The following is a 21019-nucleotide window of genomic DNA, read 5'->3' on the forward strand; positions in this document are numbered from 1 at the left end:
AAAGTTGTCCGCAAGGGCGGACGGAACCCCCAAACACTCCAGAGCGACTTTAAAAAAAAAAAAAAAACATATGCCAGTTTGCTTGTTTTTTCTCGTGGGAAGAAATGCCTATTCACGGCCTTCTATATGTTGAGGAAGCTCGCGCCTTCTGCGCCAAACATGGTCGCAAAACTAGAGGTTTGAGAACGTCAGCACATGACAGAAAAGAGAAGTATGAGATCAGCGGCACCCACATAAATCCGCGGCCACTTTCCGAAACTTTACTCTCTTTTCTTAACGTTAGTTTAATATCTCGCCTCACCTAGGACTTACGTGCCTTTTCTAGTCCGGCGCGTCATCCTGCTTGCTTTTACTTCCACTAAGAAAGGAGGGTAAATCGTTGGAAAAAAGACTATGGAAGAAGGCGGTTTTTTTTTTTTCCTCCCCCTTCACCCGCACATATATATATATTTTATGGCTGATATAGGATATCTGATTGGCGGCGCGTTCAAAACAGCCCTCCCACTTTTCCCGCCACCTGGCGGTCTATTGTTCTGACGCGCCTCGTTTTTCGTAAGATGGTAATTTCCTTCGTCCATAACGTGACGTCCGTCTGACATTTAAATTTGCCAGTGACGTTACATCTGTTTGCAGGCCTCCTTCCCCGAAGCAGGAGCCTTAAATCCACTCCTTGGTACAAGCAGATTTGCCATTTCAGCAAGGCACCAGTCGCCCGGAGGGCGCAAGTTGCGCACCACATCTCACTTGGAAGAATAATCTATTCGTTATTAAAACCGAAATAGAAATCGAATTGGGGGGGGGGGGGGGGGGGGGGGAGGGGGGGGGGGGGGGGCTTACGTGCCAAACCAACGAAGGGCAACTGGCACGCCCCGGCGCCGGGCGGAAGACTGAAATAAATATTGACCCCTTCCCCCCCTCCCCCCCCCCCCCCCACCTCACTCTAAAAAAATACTGTGCGTCTACTTTCCCGCAAAACACTCGGAGAGCCAAGCACCGCAACTTACGGAGACAGCTCAGCGGATGGCGATGCCGAAATATATGTTTAGACACTAATGAACGCAGTCTGAGTTGTGACATTAAGCAATGCAAGCGTGACGTTTTGCGTTGCTTAATGTCACAACTCAGACTGCGTTCATTAGTGTCTAAACATATGTTTCAGCACCGTCATTCGCTGAGCAGCCTCCGTAAGTTGCGGTTCTTGGCTCTCCGAGTGTTGTGCGGGAAAGTAGACGCACATAACTTTTTTCTTTTACCGGCAACCGAAATCTCGGTTATACGGTAAAACTCAGATAAACGAAAAAAATAAGAACCCCACTCTTTTCACATATAATGTGTTTACACGCTCGGAGTTATATTATGCACAAAGTTATATACCGGGCCCAGGCAGCACACAGCATTGGGCCAACATTGGATTTGAGGTGGCAAAGAATGGCCCAACAATGGCCCAACTGAGCCATATATTTCCCAATATTGGAAACACATTGGACAATAACGGACTATCAAAGCCAATGGTTTTCCAATATCGGTGATGCGTCGGCATAGGCTGGTCAACATTGGACTGTCAAAGCCAATAGCTTTCCAATATTGGATATATGCCGGCATAAGTTGTCCAATATTGGACTGTCGGAGCCACTAGCTTTCTGATATTGGCTATACGCCGGCATAAGCTGTCCAATATTGGACTGTCTAAGCCAATAGCTTTCCTATATTGGATATACGCCGGCATAACCTGTACAATATTGGACTGTCAGAGCCAATGGTTTTCCGATATTGAATATACGCTGGCTTAAGCTGGGTAATATTAATCTGTCAAAGCCAAGAGTTTTCCAATATTGGTGATGTCTTGGTATAGGCTGGTAAATATTGTACTGCCATAGCCAATGGCTTATCGATATTTGTGTCGCCTAGGCTGTAGACCCGCGACCCTCTTTTTTGCATTGCAGAGGTAGGAAATTGGAAAAGAGTCATTCATGAGCTCGCTCGGGCGAGAATTTCATTTAGCCAACTTCATGGGGCGTACGTCGCCGGCGCTTTATAACCGCGATCACAAATACGTCCTTAGCTTCCTATAGGACTATTGCAGTTTTTTGCCGGCTGCTCTCCCTTCGCATTGCCTTACCTCGGCGGTGACAACTTAATTCCGTTTTTTAGATTTAAGTATTTTTGTCTTTTCCAATGTATTTTGTATGTATACGTAGCGTTAACGTCTTCTCTTTGTCTGTGCCCCTGCCATGTTTGTATTTCTTTGTGCGTGCTCTATTTTTATATTTAATGTTTCTGTGTATATTTAGTCACTGTCGACGCAGGTGTCAACAAACATAAAGCCACCGCTTACGTCGCAACCGAAGTGACTTCTACTTTTAGTTTTACGAGAGTCTATTGCGCTATAAAGTCGTATATTAAACTCGAGTGAAGTCTCAAGAGGGTTGCTTCGACTGCCAGTGCACATGCCATCGGTGTAGGCAGAGCAACGACGTAGCAATCGCGACGCGAGAGCATATATACTGCCCCTCGATCTGGCCGGCCGCGCTCGCTCTGCGGAAATGTGAGCGTGGGACTCTCGAGCCCCGTTAGCTTACAGAAGTTGCAAGACGCTACTTTGTTGTCGCGAATCATTTGCCCTTCGAACGGTCGCGAAGCCGTTGCGCCCGGCGTACTTTACGCAGCATCATTCAGAAACCGTTCGCGCGGCATCGCAACCTTCTTACTGCGAGCGTCGGCGATTCATCGTGTGTTGAAAGTCGGACGATGTGCTGTTCGGGGAGTCTTTTATGTGTAACTCTTTCGTAAAAAAATTGTTTAAAAACGCGGACCTAACAGTGTACAAACAGTTTTAAATTTATTGATAAAAATATATTTATATATTTATAGATATATTTGTGTACATCGTGCGCAAAAAATAGTCGCGCTTAGTTCTTCATTCTAAATTATAACGTAAGTTATACGACGCGAAACATACTGTCGTCACACTTGCCCCGTTTAGAACCACTTTTGGACTGGACAGTTTCTTTGGAAGTTCGAAAGCTGACCTTGAAAGAGCTGTCCTGTTCACTCGGTATTGACAGCAGGGTAGACGCTATGCGTGTTTAAGGCCAATCGTGTCTCCGGTTAGGGTCACGTGACTACTGTCTCAAAGCTGGTGACAAGGCAGAGCACGGAACCTGCCTAAAGCACAAGGTCACGCATAACATCTACTGCACTATCAACCTTGGGTAGAAGTGACAAATTCTCTCGCTCCGTTCATTGTTGAGATGCCCCTGAAGATAAGCCTTTGTAAGCGCACCCCACCCCCGTTCTGGCCTGCTTGCTTTGTACTCCTTTTCTCTTTTTTCTCTCTCTCCCTAAGCTGAAGGCGCGGTTGCGGTGCGTACTCGCCGGGACTTGACGGCAGAAGCGTGATCACGTGGTTTGACGGATGACGCATTAGCCGTTAACAAACTTGGAATGCTTGCGTCGCAAAGACCGGACCTAGTTTCGCGCGTGATGCGGCCTGCGGGGTGCAGGCCCGCCGTGGATTTCGCTTCTGTGGTAAATGGTATCTGGTTCAAAAAGTCCTACCCGTGTCGATTTCTTCAAAGAAGCCCAAGACATTCTTGTGAACAGTTTAGTGTTCGGTTCGGCAAATGGCAGCGTGTGCTACAACGTGTTGAATCTTCACGGATCACTTCCTTCTAGTTTTTGTGTTTGAGTGGTTGTTCTGCAGTGCCCGTGTTGACATATAAGTCGGATTGCATCTTTCAAGTCCGGTATTTTCAACGTAAGTGTGCTGCAACCTACTTGGTGATCATTGTCCGTTCTTGTGTGGGTGATCTTCTTGATAACCTCTAGAATTGGGCAGTGCCTATCTCCAGGCAGCTGGGAGAATAATTTTCCCGCAATCTTACCGACAGTCGCCTGCCATTATCTGTCTGAAATAATGTCACAACTGCAGGTAGAATACTGACTTTTTTTTATTTTACCTGCGTCTCGCAAAAACACGTTTCGTTGCCTCCTTTCTGGTCAGCATTTCCGTTTCATCGACATTCGTTCCGCGAATTGCGCGCTGCATTTGGTTGCGCGTGTATTCCTGAGGCGCGTGCTCACCGAACCAGCCCACCCTTTCACGCCGCTTCATGGTAAGTCTAAAGCGGTTCATTGCAAGAAAAAAAAAAAAAAAAGAAGAGAAGAAAACATATTTTGAGTTTTTTTATGAAACATCGCGTGTTGATGAAACGATCTGTCTATGAAATGTAGTTCGATGAACTGATTGCACCGCCAATGAGGGGCGACTAGTGGTAGAATTTGGGCGAAAAAATTCTGTCAGCTGCCGGGAGACTGGACACTGCCCAAGAATTACCCCGGTTGTTGCTCGCTTTGCAGTCTTCTTAATTGTATCACAGCTATTACGAATTGCTGAGATTGTGCTTGTCTACAGAATAAGCTGTGTGTAATAAACTTTTAGGAGATTTCAAAACAATCCCTTGTGTCTGTTTACCTTCCTTTTTGCAAACAACTTGGCGAGGGCACTTGCAAAGAGCCGGGCGAGTGCAACGATGGCTAAAAATCAGCATGACGGCCAACATTGGATCCGGTCGCGCTTCCAGTGTTGTCAAATATTACGCCGGTCTTCGCCAATGTGGGAGCACCTTGGCTGGAACCATGGTTTAGCGATGGCCCAACATTGGCACCAATGATGGGGCCGACATCGGACGGAACGATGGCTGAACATTGGCACCAATCACTGGGCCAACATTGGAAAGGGTAGCGCTTCCAATATTGTCCAATATTGAGTCCAGTCTTTGCCAATGTTGGGCCAATGTCGGACCAACATTGGTGTGCTGCCTGGGGGGGCTTTTGCGAATAATTTCAAAAATCCCTAGAAATAGGGTGGTTAAGATAAAACGAAACATTTTCGGGAACAAAACTACCAGTCACCGCAGACTTAGGTATTGCAAAATTCACAGTAATTAGCGACTCAATTACAGAAAACGTGTTCATTAACCTTATATTTATTAAAAATAAATAGAGGTTCTAATTGAAAAACTTGTTGAACGTCATCAATTGCGCCGGTCACGTAGAGTGGGCTGAAATATAGTCAAATGTGATATTCATTTCATTAAAAGGCGCGTCAATATTCGTTATATCAATTATGAAGATCAATACGAAACTTCAAGCCAAATATCGTAAGTATGCATGGCTGTTCGTGTGTCGTGACGTCACATCTTGGATGGTAACACGTCAGAGTCGCGGGCGTCGACTTATTCCCGGTTTCGATCAACACGGTTGATTTGATGGTGAATGCAAAGATCATCGTTTCAAGAACTCAGCTTCCCTCAATACTGTAAATGTTGTCTTTCTCAGAACGAGGCTGTTTTTAATTGATACAGCAGTCAAGAGCTGCTATCGTGGCTCTCTTTGCACGATGTCACGTCAGAGAGTTTCCAATGTTGCCAACGAAAACACCTTGTGTTTTTTGCGGGTGCAGCCTGAGCAGTTGGGCTCTGTTTATTATTACTGAATTACTTATGCGGAGGACGATTCAGAATTTGGACATGCTGCGGAAGATGTTCCTGAAAGCAATGACTGTATAATACCTTAATTATTTCCTGAAAAACACAAACGTGTATAGCTCGAATAAGGGTGGCGATGTGGGTTAGTTGGTTCATACTGACGAAAAGGCAAACAGCGCACAGTGAACGGGGACTAACCGTTTGTTTGCACTTCCTTTAGTCCCCGTTTACTGTGCGCTGTTTGCCTTTTCGTCTGCATAGTCCGGTAAGTATAGATTCTTTTCGAAACCCCCATCAAGCAACATTGGCGGTCGTCATTTCTTGGGCACGAAGCTTCTGATTGGCTCCGAGTACTTGCCGAACGTTGACGCAGCCCTCGTGTTTAATCCATGCTCGGGGTACTTGCCAGAACAATGGCAGGCTCGGATGAATGGCGGAGTAGCTACGAGATAGAGCACACTTTTAAAGGGGGTTCTTTTGCTGACCGATGAGAACGGAGCGACCGTGGCCGTTATCTCAGACTATACGTACCCCACAACGTGTATGTCTGATCGATCCAAAACTGTCGCTATTTGTTTTCCAGGTGTGCTAATCTTTGCACTCATCAGAGGACGTTGGGTTTTTACCCGAAAGCATCCGGCACTTTGAATGCGTCGTCTCCCAAAAACGACCTCCAACCGTCACCGTTCGAGGTATGATCCTTTGTTTGATTGGTGATCACGTCAAACTGGAAAATCAATGCCCGATAAAATAAATAAAAGAGCGCACCCTGTTGTCGTGCAGGAAGACGAATTGGTGATTAGATGAAACCTACAAAATTCCTTGCAATTTTTTTTTTTTTTTTTTTTTTTTGATTTAACGTTTATTGCGTTCTTTCTCCTGTCTGCTCAGATGGAAGAAGTGGCGGGTGAGATGAAACCAAACAGTAAATTCTTCTTTAGACATTGTTCATTGAGTTAAGAAGTAATATGCAGGTCCGGGACAAATAATATTTTTGTCCCAAATTTTACTTTTTTTGTGTGTTAAATGACTTAATCTACTCGTAAATCGTTATGCAGTCCAGTTTAGGTAGAAAAGATCTAATTGGTTCCCCACAAGAAGAGGCGTCGAAGTGATACAATTTTACACTAACCTCGATAATCTGACACCGGCAAAACCTTACGACAAAATATTGGTAAGCTTGAGATCCCGACTGCACGTACACAAATACGGTAAAAAAAATCAACCATCTTCAAACGTTTAACCCCTAACAAACTCGTCCCTAAGGAAGGTACCAATTTTGCTTCTCAAAATAATTATTTCCCATTGTAAGAAATATAGCTACAGGGGATAATGTTCAAATTAAGTGGTAAACCATTCATACATTCTGTATTCGTATATTTACCTCGAGAAAGTCGTTAAAAATCGCTGTGTCTAAAGGTCCATCGGACATTACCAGACCCCGCAGTCTTAAGATACATGTCGGACGTGCGCGGAACCGGGAGATGAGGGGACATAGCGTGCCCTACCGAGACCCCACTGGCAAGTTGCATTCCATTTTTATTTCTCATTGCTACCCGAATCAGTCCATTCTAAGTACTCCTTCCTTTTCACACCCGCAACGTTCAAGGAGGAGTTCTTAGATTCAGGAAATTATCCGAAATTACGAAATTTGTGCTAGAAATAGAAATTTATTATAGGAAATCCGTAAGATGAATGCCACAGAAGAAATAAAACCAACCCTGGAGAGAATTAGCCCGCTCGCCGTCTATTCTCACCGCGCAACACTGTCAACCAGTTGCTCTCACTACGACTCGACGAGTCCTCGGTGGCCCCGTCCAGTTAGCTGCATACAAACACACGAATTTTCTTCTCAAGTTCCGGATGTCGACTTTTGCACCATTGCGCGGTCCCATGCGCTTTTTACGGATCACGGCGCACTTAAATAACTACTCCCGCTGTCTTCTCCACCGTATCACACGGTATGGCACATGCTCCGCAGTGCCGTGGTTTCCGTTTTCTTTCGCGTACGTGGTCACCGTTCCCTGTGTATAAAGTGTTCTTCGCACTAATGGTGAACAGCAAACTTCTGAATGCCTGAAGAAATGGCCTCAACCACGTAAACAAAAAAAAAAAAAGCCCCCCGCAAGCCAGACGACGGAATCAAACAAACAGCGACGAAACAGAAACAGAACACACAACTCCTTACCTATGCCTATATTTTAACGCGCGTGCGCGCTATTGCAAGTACCGTTGTGTGCCGCCATCTACCAGCTGATGACGAAACCGAGTGCCAGGAACCAAAAGATGGTGTGCTGCCGGCACGTAAAGGTAGGCACAAAACTAAAAGCATGGATTAGACGTGCAAACAGAAGGAGAAAGGAAACAGGGTACGTTTCAGACGCTCAGCCTTGGTGGAGAGAAGAGATCGCATGGTCTCCGATCTCTAACTTCTTGTACAGAATTGGGGTGCTTACAATATGTCCAACGTATCTTTAGACTCGACGTTCCGGGTACGTCCGGCGTACCTTTACACACAGTGGTAAAAAGCTTACGCACGAAAAGTCAAGAATGAAAGTCCATGCCTCTCCATAGTCACTGACCGTTTGAAAAACCTAGGGTGTGGCACATTATGTTCATGCTTCTTGCTTCGTGATTGGTTCTTTGGCTTTCTTGCCGACTGAAGCTGCACTGTCATTGGCTGAAAAGCGATAATGAGATGCACGAGACTCGCCACGCCCTGCGTTCTCTAGGCCGCTAGTGACTAGGAATGATTCACATTAACTCAGAACGCAGCACGTGTTGAGTCCCGTGCATGCGAAACAAACAGGCCCGCCATATTTCTTTAAAGCCACTTGCCGATGGCATTATAAGTACGAATGGCGCGTGGTTCTGGAAGACAATGAACATATACAAAACACTACGTTCCCGACGATAGAATGAATCAGAACTCCACAAATTAATCTAGAGCAAAACAAAGAAAAGGTTAGGTTTGTTAGGCAAGGGAGTCAGCAAAAGAAGGTATGTCTTTCGCAAGCCGGTTTCATGCATAGGATATTTCAATGGTCGAAAAACGCCCGAACAAAAGATATGTAAGCGCAAATATACAAAATGTTATTTGCAAAGTGTCAAAGCACCCACACAGTAAGAAAGTATACATCCTAAAGGGTGTATAATGGGTGTTCCAGAAATCTAAGCCAATGGCTACACCCTTTCAGCCTCTTTTTTTTTTTTTCAAGCACCGGATCCTTTTAATCTTAAAAAAGCGTCCTGCAGTATCAAAACATCTCTCATTTTTGAAGGGTGGGGAGAAGGGCGTTACACTGAAGTGAGAACATCTTTCAATTTTAAGGGTGTTTGCAACACAGACACCTGCTCCAAACAGCTAGTTTTAGCGACTGTGTCGAATAATAATATTGCTTGTACCAATGCTTTTCACGCAGAGATACATTAGTTGAGTTTATAGATATTACAATCTACGTGAAATATTGACGACAACCGAGCAACGTACCTACAGTCCCCAGCGAATGGGTGTCTTTGAATTGCCGAATATATAACGGTGAAGCAGTCTGCGCCTGCGCCTGCCGTTTTTGTGCATGTCGTCGTCGCGGTTTGTAAACATGTTATTCGTAAAATAATATCCCTGGAGTTCTGCAGATATCTTCAGCATGTCCTAGTTTTAGGGTGTTTATCGTCTCGTCCTATAGGGTGCTGCTGTAACACGCTGTCGGTGTTAGCCCTCAGGGTGTTACATCTATGTAACAAATTTTATTTTGTACTGTGGTCTGTTTGCCTTCCTGCATACCCGACCCGGAGGAATAACACGGAGTCAGTGGTTTCAACAACAAGAAACTACATTTCATTGGAGATGGACAAGACGATTAACATTGTTACCGGCGGCGCCTGAGTCCAGGCAGCGACTCCCTGTGCGCCGCCTCTGATCTGCCTTATCAAGGCGGCGCATCAGATGTGCGCGTGGCTGGCGCGACGTCGCCGCCACGCGGAAAAAGTTCGGCACCTTTTCCTCGCAGTCGGGTAAGTGGGCTGGGGAGCCGCCAAGGTGCCCACACGCCATAATGTGGTGTTGTAAGCAAATGGGCAGACAGCGGATTAGCCTCTGCGAGATGAAAATTTTTTATTTATCCTTTCTCTGGTTCTTTTTCTTCCCGCTCGTAGTACCTCCAGTCCTGGCTTCTTCTTTCAAAGCAAACACGACGTATACCCCCCCCCCCCCCTTCCCTCCCCGCGCAAGGTAAAAGGGTTGTTACGGAGAAAAACGACTTAGTGGCAGCTTATTTCCTGGGGCTCTATCGAACGAATGCTTCAGGGTGTGTATGCTCTAGCAGGATCTGTTGGCGCGATAGATCTTGTTGGCTTAGAGACGTCCCAACAGTTTCTATCTTCTGTTAGAAAAGTTGCAGGTCCGAGCCCTTTTGAGATTCTTATCGCAGAACTAAACGACGGACTGCCCTTAGTTATGTGTCCTCGCAGTCGCACGCGCGTGTGATCCCTTCCTCTAAATTTCAGATTCTCGGCCACTCGGCGTCGATCGGCGTAACCTTTGAAGCTGTTCTGGTACTTCTGCACCCTACTACGAAGGTCATTGGTCGTTTCCCTGGCATCGTTTTAAATGTCTGGATGCGGGAGCGCCACGATGTCAAGTCTCGTGCGCACTGGTCGTCCATGCAGTAACACTGATGACGACCGATTTATATCTGAGTGCGGTGTACAACGATAACTGCCAAGAAATCTACCGGGTCAGCCTGACTGTAGTCGTTCTTTAACAAGATGCTTTGAATGAAGTCTTTGAGCACCCTGTTGAAGCGTTCAACCTGCCCGTTTGCCTGTGGGTAGTTAATATATAAAAATTCTAATGTATGATACCGTTGTCTTGTAGAACGTTCTTGGACTGTAGGGTCATTAACTCTGGACCTTGGTCTTATGCTAGTATTTCTGTTTTTCTGGGTTCCCTATTGAATATTTTCTGTGGGAAGCTTATCACAGCATCGGTCGTTGGATGTGAGCAGAATTCAACCTCTGGCCACTTGCTGAAATAATCGAGTGCGGGGATGGCATACCTGCAGTTGCCGGGGAAATTCATGAATGGCCCGACGAAGTCAATTCCAATCTGCTCCATGCTCCTGCTGGGTAAGGCACTGGTTGTGTTGGAGCAGATGCTGTTAAAGTAGTGTGAGAAGTGACAAAACAGTTAACGAGCACACATGCGATCCCCGAAAGGTGGGGAAAACTTCCGTTTTCGCCTTGGCCGCTTCAATGGTCAGTAACTTGAAAACAAAAAATCCGAACTCTGCCAAAACATGTAATAAGTTTGTCAAAACTAAATATTCTACAAAAAAAAAAGAACACGTGCTTTAGTTTAGATGAAAACACCTTGGTGATCGCAGCGCCATCTGTAACGAAAAAAAAAAAAAAACTCGATGAGTCAGCCTACGTAACCCTAGAACTCCCGCTTAAAATATAATAGTTTTCTTAATAAATAAAAAAAATTTATGCTGGTACTGTATACTGGCAGAAAACGTGATGTGCAGACGTGTACCAACAAACTTTATACACCAAAATATAGCCTTCGAAAATCAGTGACGACGTATCAAGCAAGAAGTAACTTTCCTGCACTACGTTTTTTGGGAGCCCCAGTCATAGTCATCATGCCTCAACTCCGAGTGCAAAGAAAATAACAAGAAAAAAACTGATAGTTTCCATGGTATTTGTGCGAAGGTTTTCAAAAGCCCCTAAAATATAGGGAGGTTGACAAAAAAAAAAAGACAAAAAAAAAAGACTTCACGAGAAAACAAATGACAGCCATGGTGAACGTGAGGGATAGCAAAAAAAGTTGGTGCTCCAATCCACGCTGTGGAGGGGGTTGGACATCGAAGCAGTGGTATCACCTGCAACGATTGCCCACTGCACTATAGACCATTTTATGGCAAACGCCACCAGGTGGTGCTCCAGTACTTGACGTCACAGAGAACTTCCGGTTTATAAAATGAATTGAAAAAGGCCACCTTCACACCGCTGCTTGAAATGTAGGTAAGTCGTATAACCATTAACTTTTCAGGTGAACGCCAAACGAAAGAAGGAGTGCGAGATCTGTTAAAATGTTTCGAGTATTCTTGTAAACCAACTTACCTCCTCCAAGATGTAACATTGTACAGCCGAAAGCCCTCCTTAGATCTCTAACTTTTTTTTTTCGTGTAGCATGTATGCTTTCTAGCACTGGTGGCATATGCAAGCTCAACAGACTTGCAAAGGCGGTGCGACCGTAAGACATTTGGGACGCCAACGGCAGTTCATGTCTGTAAGCAGCAAAATGGTCTGTACCAAATGATGAACGAAAGAAGTAAATGCACTGTATCATAACTTTTTTATATATGAAAGACTTCGTACGGTTGCCGTTGCCGCGGCAGCTTATGCAACCGCTATCTTTACCGAGGAACGCACGTGGGGACCGCCACGTGCTCGCATTGTTAGCGAGGCTAGTGACGTTCACTCCCCCCTTCGTACTCTGCGGTTATGAAACCGCATGCGGGCGCTACGTGCTTCGCATTGTTCGCGCGCGCCTTATCACCTATCATGTGGTTTTGACACTTCTTCGTGGTTTTCTTTATTGAATCAAGCATCCAAACCACATGATAGATGCGATTAAACCGCTCAGGATAAGACGTAGAGAAACCGTTCTTGAAGAAAATCCAGTCTGCGCCAGGTATGCATAGAGTTACATCAAATACGCCCAGGATATGAATCGAAAGAACGTACGATTGGAATATTGAAAACAAACATATCGTTAAAATTCACGTTAAAAACACGTTCACCGTTGTCAAAAGCCGCTAAATGAACTCATTTTAGCAAGATCAAAGGCACGTGCAGCATCTTACGGCATTCTAAAGCGCTCATCCTCACCCTCATTGATGCATTCACCTTCAAGTCCTCACTCACGAACTCGGGAACTCACTGGAAGCACGAACTCACGCCCCTCATCGAACTCACGAATTCACGCTTCTCATCGAACTCAAGAACTCACTCACTCAGAAGTAGTTCTCGCACTCACCATAGTCGCGGCGCTGGCGCTCATGTTACCTTAGGGAGCCTTCATACACACGCGGCGTGCCGTGTGCGCGTCTGAAGGCTCCCTATGTTACCTCGTGTTGCGCGCGGGTTGCGCGTCTTTCACAACTCCGCCACGGTCGCTGCCGTCTTCCGCCGCTCGGGCAACCCCCGGTCACAGTCCGAGTTTCCCGGCGTTGGGATTAGCGTCGCCACCATGGGACTTGAGGATGGCGCGCTTTGTTGGGATACAAGGACGCATCATCGCGAGTTTCGTGAATAAGTATTTTTCACGGTGTTCACTACTTGCTTCAAGCATTCGTGACAAGTTCGTGCAAGTATGGAGTGAGCGTCTGCATCGCTGTTAATTCATGTGTGAATTACCGTGTGTGTGTGTGTTTTTTTTTCTGTATAGCACAATGCGAGCTTCTCGTTTATGGGTAGGACGGTTTGCTCGGCAATTGGTTGTCGAGCAAACCACCCTACAGTAACTGCCTGGTGAATTGTTCTTTTCTGGAAGAACGATTGAAGAATTTCGTTGCTTATCATATTAATGTATATTCCTTTTTTTATCGCGTCTCACATTTTTTGTTGCGCCGCGCATACCAATTTAAATCTCGAACGCTCTCATCTACCGACTCTCTGCCTCGTAAAATGCTATTCTTCATAAATCCTGACATAAAATCATCATTGGTGTCAGATGCCTTCGGTATTTTTGTTGATCAGACAATGTGTGCATGTGGTCAAACTTGTCAATATGTTTAATACAAGTATTTAAACAAAACATGTACAAAGGTATGTTTTCAATTAAATCATTTATTAGTTTTTGATGGAAAGTAATTGTTACTTTGTCCCTGGGCATGGCTACGCCGCTGCCCAGGGGGGCTCGGCATGGTCCTCGGTCATCTCGGAGACGGCCGAACCCCTCTTCGGCCTATCAACGAGCTTCAACCTGCTTCCACCCAAGAGACAACCCGGTGGATACCGACCCCAAGTCAGCTTCACTCTCTACGACGGTTCAATGCACGCTCCGGATGCAATGACACTCTTTCTACGTGGGCCCAACGGCACGACAGTTCCGGTGGCAATCAGCTCGTCGAACGACGTTTCAGCGAAAGGTTGTTTAGTCGACATGCGACGTCTGCAAGCTCGCATGGCGCAAACATACCGCCAAGTATTAATGGGAAAACATTAACTGTCCCATCGAGTGAACCGACGTCATCAGCAACAATGTGACGTGTTGGGCTAGTTGCTTTGTGGCGAGCATCTTGGGAATAAACAGCTGCAAAGAAACTTGGACAAGAGTAAAGGAACAAACACGACAGGACGGCGCTGAACTAACAACTGTTGTTTATCACACAAAATTGAAAGAAAGAAAACAAGAAGCATCTTAATCAAATAAAAATATAAAGACACACACAAACGTGCCAACCAAGCAGCATATACTATGTCGTGATAGGCCCAATCAATGGCTACGTAATGCCCGTCATAGTCGATCGCAGGTACCCGAACTCTTTGTCAGATAGCGCCACTGACGGTTCGCTGACGCATCTCCCGCCAAGTTCTGAGATAATGAGAGATAATTCTGAGATAAGAGATGTTCGACGTCATCAGCTTTTGGAGCCGCGCCAAACGGCACCTTCCCCTGTTCCAATGGAGCAAAGCCTGTTGTCTGTAGCAGAAATTTGATGGATAGGCTCCCATTGGCTGGCGCGCCTCATAGTTTCAAGGAACGAGGCTTCCATTGGCTCTCGCGCGGCGTAGTTCCAAGGAACGCCACCAGAGATGCCCTCTCCATGGTGGCGCAGCGCAAGCAGCGGCCCGACCGCCGGTAAGAGGTGCGGCCTGACCGCAGAGCCTGCACGGGCAAACTCCGGAGAGGCTGCACGGCCGAGCTCAGCGCGGCGCGGCCACTTCACGAGAGCGTGCGCTAGGTCGTCGGCCGCTACCTCGGCAGTAGCGAAACGTGGCCGTCCACGCCAGTACGCTGCAGACGAACTAAGGGAGCGGAAGAACGACACTGATGCTTTCGCATTCACAACTCATAAGAAGTGCTTAGGTGTCCTCGGAATTGTTTCTGACGTTTAAGGGGAGCAGCCAACAACCATTGATGAAAACGCGTCACGGAGCAAGCATACCGTGAAGGCATGATTTTGGGAATGTGGGAAAGCAATCGTGAAACGAACACATACATAAAAAAATTCAGACATGACCTTCAAGCACCTCAGACCTCTAAAACAGTTCTGAGAGGTGAACAGCAGTTATTGCTAATTTACAGATATAAACAGATTAAATCGAGTGACTCTTCGAAAGGATGGCGTCGGGATGATATTGTGGTGATTTGAATTAAATTCATTTGCGCCTGGATTAAATTGATGACCACTTGGCATAAATTTGAGTACCGCTGGATTTAATTCAGGGACGCGAGTAAAAAAGCTGGCACTTGGATTATTATGAGGGAGAAAACCTGGAAACAAAATGTCGTACCACTGTCCATACCAAAAGCTCGTGCCGAAAGATGCTCTTTCATTCGCTCCAAAGCCAAAAACAAAACAAAAAAGACGTCGCGTTTATTGGTGCTTGTTACAACATTGTTGTTGCCGTGTGTAGTTCTTTGAATCGTGATTTAATAGCTAGTTTACAGTTTAGAGCAATGAGACTATCTGCCATGCAATGTAAGCTAATGAGTGGTTTCAGGGTGAAAAAGTGAAAAAAATGCATTGTTTCTCAATTCAGCAGGACAATAGCCAATCTTATTGTAACATGTTCAGTACAACAAGCTAGAATAGAAAATAAGCTTGTGCCACGAATGTGTTTTTATTATTGTGCCAAAAGCAACGTATGGTTGCTATAAGAAAAGCTTAAAGCGATTCAATGCAATCACATCACTAAAACTGTACCCTAAAATACTGATCAAATCAACCAGTAAGGGAGGGTTTTATGGCATATAACTATGTTATCACGGGTGGGGATTAAAAAGAACAATAAATAACAGGAGGAAATAAACTTTTACTGGGGCGAACTTGTGCTTAAAACAAAAAGGAATCAGAGGATAATAACAGAGCGTCGCGGGCGTCGAAGTCGGCGTAGCAGCAGAGTCGAATGCTGGGGCGAGACTGCTTTGGCTCGCCACGAAGTATGTACACGCGTGGGGTTCTGGAATAATCGGCGTAGAAGGTTCGACGCGTAGAAAATTCGGACCTACAATTAACAACAATGTTCTCGAATTCACCAGTACGCGACATTTACAGAAATAACAAAAAGACGCGTCCGCTCTCATGCCTTGAACCTTGAGCCCTTAGGTTATGAGCCAAGGACGATAACCATTCGCTTGCTTGCAGACGCGCGTAGCACTACTCCCCCCCTTAAAAAGAGCATCGTCTCGATGCACGTGCAAGAAAACAAAACCGAGCAAGACAAACAAAAGAACGGAAAAATACGTTGGCTGGTGAAACACAGTCCTATCGAACGTAGTACGGCTTAAGGCGCACGACGTGCACGACTTCAGGTCGAGGTGGGCAGCTTGATGATGTTCTTGTTCCGTAGGACATCACCTCGTAGTTCAGACCTCCAAGGCGACGAAGTACCTTGTAGGGTCCGAAATACTATTTTGGGAGTTTCTCGCTGAGACCACGGCGGCGAATCGGTGTCCACACCAACACCCTGTCTCCGGGCTGGAAGTGGATGTCCCGACGAAGAAGGTTGTAGTGGCCAGTGTCGACACGCTGTTGGGCTTTAATCCCGAGTCTGGCGAGCTGACAGACTTCTTCTGTCCATTGGGCAACCAATTGGGCGGCGTCGCTTCCGTCGACAACCGGTTCGTGGGATAACATCGCGTCCAGCATTGACGTTGCTTTGCGACCATGAACCAGTTGAACTGGTGTCACCCCGGTGGTCTCTTGCACGGCCGTGTTGCAGGCAAATGAGACGTACAGCAACACCTCCTCCCATGTCTTGTGCTCCACGTCGGCGTGCATGGAGACCATGTCGGCGATGGTCTTGTTGAGTCTCTCCGCGAGCCCGTTGGTCTGCGGGTGTTACGCCGTGGTGCGACAATGGCTACAGAACTACGGGAGCGCCATGCCGGAAGACGATGGACTCGATGAAAAACTTGGCGACTTCCACAGCAGTCCTTGAAGGGGGTTTCGTTTCAGCGTACCGCGTGAGGCAATCTGTGGTGATGATTATCCAGCGGTTTCCCGACGTCGAGGGCGGAAAAGGGCCCCGATCTGCTGGGTGCAGTTGGCGGAGAGATTGGCTGCAGAAGACCGGCCGGCCTCATCGGAGGTTTCTTGCGTCGCTGACACTCGTGGCATTATCCTGTATATAGGTGGACAGTTTTGGGTAGCTTGGACCAGTAATACTTTTCACGAGTACGGGCCAGTGTCCGGCTGTAACCAAGGTGTCCGTACGTCGGGTCGTTGTGGCAGGCTTGAAAGATCTCCTCCGAAGGTCTGTCGGTATTACCAACAGCCACGGCGAGCTGTTTTCCCCGAAGTTCTCTTTGTAGAGTATACCTTGCCCAGTGACGAAGGTCGGTAGGGTTCGTGCGAAAATGCGTGGCATGGTACTCCCGCGCCCTTCCAAGTGCTCTATTAGTGCGCGCAGGTCAGGATCGTCTCGTTGACGTCGTGCCATGTCGTCGGTGTTCACTGCGCCTAAAAAGCACTCGTCGTCATCGTCGTCGCTGCTGCCGGAAGGTGTTTCGAAGGGTGCTCGGGACAGGTAGTCGGCGTCGCTGTGCTTGCGGCCTGACTTGTAGACCACAGTCACGTTGAACTCTTGTAGTCGGAGACTCCATTGAGCGAGGCGTCCTGACGGGTCCTTGAGGTTCATCAGCCAGCAGAGCGAGTGGGGGTTCGTGACAACGCAGAACGAGCTCCCGTACAAGTACGGGCGAAACTTCGTGTTTGCCAAGACGACCGCAAGGCACTCTTTCTCAGTCGTGGAGTAATTTCTCTTCGCCTTTTACAGTGTCCGACTTGCGTAGGTGATGACTCGCTCGGTGCCTTCTTGCACTTGAACCAGTACTGCGCCAAGCCCTGAGTTACTTGCGTCCGTGTGACTCTCGGTTTCCGCATCCTGATCGAAATGTCCAAGAACAGGAAACGTCTAAAGTCTTCGCTTCAGCTCGTCGAATGTCTGCTGCTGCTCCTCGGCCCATTTGAACTTCTCAGCGTACTTCGTGAGCTTTGTAAGTGGTGCGGAAATCCTTGCGAAATCTCAAACGAAGCGTCGATATTAGGCACAAAGACCAAGGAGCTTTCACACGGCCTTCTTTTCTGTGGGCGCTGGAATGCTGCAACGGCGCAAGTCTTCTGTGTCTGGGCGAACGCCTTCGTTACTAACCACATGACATAGAAACTTCAGTTCGTCATAGGCGAACGGACACTTTGACGGCTTGAGGGTGAGTCTAGCGGTCCGTATGGCTTGGAGAACAGCTCGGAGTTGTCGCAAGTGCTCACCGAAGTCGCCGGGAAACACTATGACGTCGTCGAGGTAGACGAGACAGCTCTGCCACATCAGTCCTGCCAGTACGGTGTCCATGACAACGTGCAAAGTTGCTGGCGCCGCGCATAGTCTGAAGGGCTCCACCTTGAGCTCGTACAGACCATCCAGCGTGACGAAAGCTGTCTTCTCTCGGTCCCGTTCGTCGGCTTCAATCTGCCAGTAGCCGCTCTTCAGGTTCATCGATGAAAAGTATCGAGAGTGGCGCATCCAGTCTAACATGTCGTCGATGCGGGGAGTGGATAGACGTCTTTCTTCCTCACCGCGTTCAGCTGTCGGTAATCCTCGCAGAATCTAAGCGTTCCGTCCTTCTTCTTCACCAGTACGACTGGAGAAACCCACGGACTGCTTGAAGTTTGGATTATGTCGTCGGTCAGCATCTTTTGAACTTGCTCCTAGCTCACCTCTCTTTCTTTTACGGAGACTTTACGGCAATCGATGCACAGGGCGCGCGTCGTCCTCGGTAATGATGCGGTGCTTCGCAACAGCAGTTTGGCACACCTTCGACGACGTCCCAAAGCAGTCCTAGTGTTCGGTGACGGAGTTAATCAGTTGCCGTCGTTTTGGGGCCGGAACCTTAGGGTCAATGTCAAGCTGCGCTGGCGACGTACTGTCTTGCTGAGGTGGCGAGGATTCTTCAGTAATCGCGGCGATTTCGGCGGTGTCTCCCCAGCACCTCCACCAGAATGTTACGGGTGGTAATTAAAAGAACAATGAAAGGTAATAAACGTTCACTGGGGCGAACTTGTGTCCAAAACAAAAAGAAAACAAACAGAAGATAACAAGAGCGTTGCGGGCGTCAAAGTCGGCGGAACAGCAGGATCGAGCGCTGGGCAGAGACTGCTTTGGCTCGCCACGCGGAACCCCTTATGTACACGCGTTGGGTTCTGGAGTAATCGGCGTAAAAGACTCGACGCGTAGAACATTCGGACCTAGAATAAACAACAATGTTCTCGAATTCATCAGAACGCGACATTAACAAAAATAACAAAAAGACGTGTCCACTCCCAGGCATCGAGTCTCGAGCCCTTTCCTTAGGAGCCAAGGACGATAACTATTTGGTCACGGGTGGGCTCGCTTGCAGACGCGCGTGGCGATATATAAAGCAAGACGACGCTGATTTGTGAGCTGGATTCCAGCTCCCACCAAAAACAAAATTGTAGCAAATGTTCGACCTAGTACAACTTATGGTGTACACTCGCACTGTTGTTAGAGCTTTGTTTGAGTTATGAGCTATTTTGGTCACAGTGCATGTGCTATGTCGGTACTCAGTGAGCCTGTCCTAATTCAGATGTCCAAACGAGGGTGGTTTTTGACATCGAGGGATTCAAAGCGGCTAGATTGGCAGGGGATGTAACGTACTAATGAAGAGGAATATATTTGCAATACTGAAGATGCCATAAGTAAATAAAAAGGTTGTAAGTTTGTCCGGGTATGAACACTAAGTGAAGATGCATAAGTAAAAAATAGGTTATCAGTTTGTCTGTAACTAAACCCATGTCAGATTTTAACATGACATTTCATGCAGACGACTCGTGGGCATGAACCCGAATGAGGGGTCCCGGCAGCAGTCTTCATGAAAGGTAGCCCTGGTGCGCCCGAAGGTCCAAAAAGCCCTTTGGGGATTTTTGAAGTTCAACAAAGAGGTGGCAGAAGAGTTTACCACTATAGTTTATTGCAACGTAAAAGACCTCGAGACGGCCTGCTCCCACAAAGCACTCCACTCTTTCCGCTTTAGCAGAGCGAACGCTGGAGAGGAGGCAATTGGAAAGGAGGATACCACCAATCATAGCGACCAGAGAGCTCAACCGGAGCGCCTTGGACCGCGTTTCTTAACCTCTGTAATACTATATGTTAGAATTTTTTTCATATATGTATTATTTCTTTTATTCACTCGAAAGCATTAACTGTCCCATGGAGCGAACCGACGTTATCAGCTTTTGAAGCCGCGCCAAACGACACCTAAATTCCCCTGTCCCAATGGAGCGAAGCCTGTCGTCTGTAGCAGCGATTTGATAGATAGGCTCCCATTGGCTGGCGCGCGCCATAGTTTCAAGGAACGAGGCTCCTATTGGCTGGCGCGGGTCATAGTTTTAAGGAACGCCACCCCATGACGCTGCGGGCCCCGCGCTGGTAAAAGGAACACGGTGGCGCGCGCTCGGCCGTTTCTGCTCCATTCGACGCCGACAAACATGGCGGCGCCTCAAGCATCTATATCGTCGGCGGCCGCAACCTCGGCATTAGCGAAATCTACCCGTCCACGGAAGTACACCCCAGACGAACTAAGCGAGCGGAATAACGCAACACAACGAGCGAGGTGGCAGGCAGCGAAATCCACAATCGTTGCCAAGTCTCCGAACACACAGCGGGCAGAACGAGCAGAACGAGCAGAACGAGCAGCAGCGCAACGCGCTAGGAGACAGAACAAAGCCTTTCGAAAGCGTGAGGCGCAAGCGGATCGCGATTCAAAGCGTCTCAGGCGGCAAAAGGACGAGGCCCTTCGACAAACGCGAGGCGGAAGTAATACGTCGCAGGCAGCATACTTTCGCATTCACAACTTATAAGAAGTGCCTAGGTGTCCTCCGTCTCTTTATTAACGCTAGTTATGGAGATTGTCAGTATTAAGCCAAGAGGATTTGTTTGTTACTTCATTATAAAGATTTTTTGTTGACAATCTATTTTCCAAAGAAAGTTGTAAGTTGATAACATATAGCATTCTATCCAGTCAGCTAACACTTTTCGTTTGGAAATAAATTCTAAGAATCTTGAGGCAATAAACGCTTGGCTTTCCTCACAGTGTGTTCACTGTAATGGTTCAATACCACAAGGACCCAAGAATATAAATTTCACTTTTCTTCGAATCTTTATGAACTTTGAAGTATATTTTCTCCTGGTACATGCTCCTACTGCAGGCAACCACTGAAGTTCCTTGCACAAAGGATGCCGCATCCACACCATGAGGAACTTCGGGTTCACCAGCT

Source organism: Ixodes scapularis, unplaced genomic scaffold (assembly GCF_016920785.2).
Source record: "Ixodes scapularis isolate PalLabHiFi unplaced genomic scaffold, ASM1692078v2 PGA_scaffold11__112_contigs__length_91849675, whole genome shotgun sequence".
Lineage (NCBI taxonomy): Eukaryota > Metazoa > Arthropoda > Arachnida > Ixodida > Ixodidae > Ixodes > Ixodes scapularis.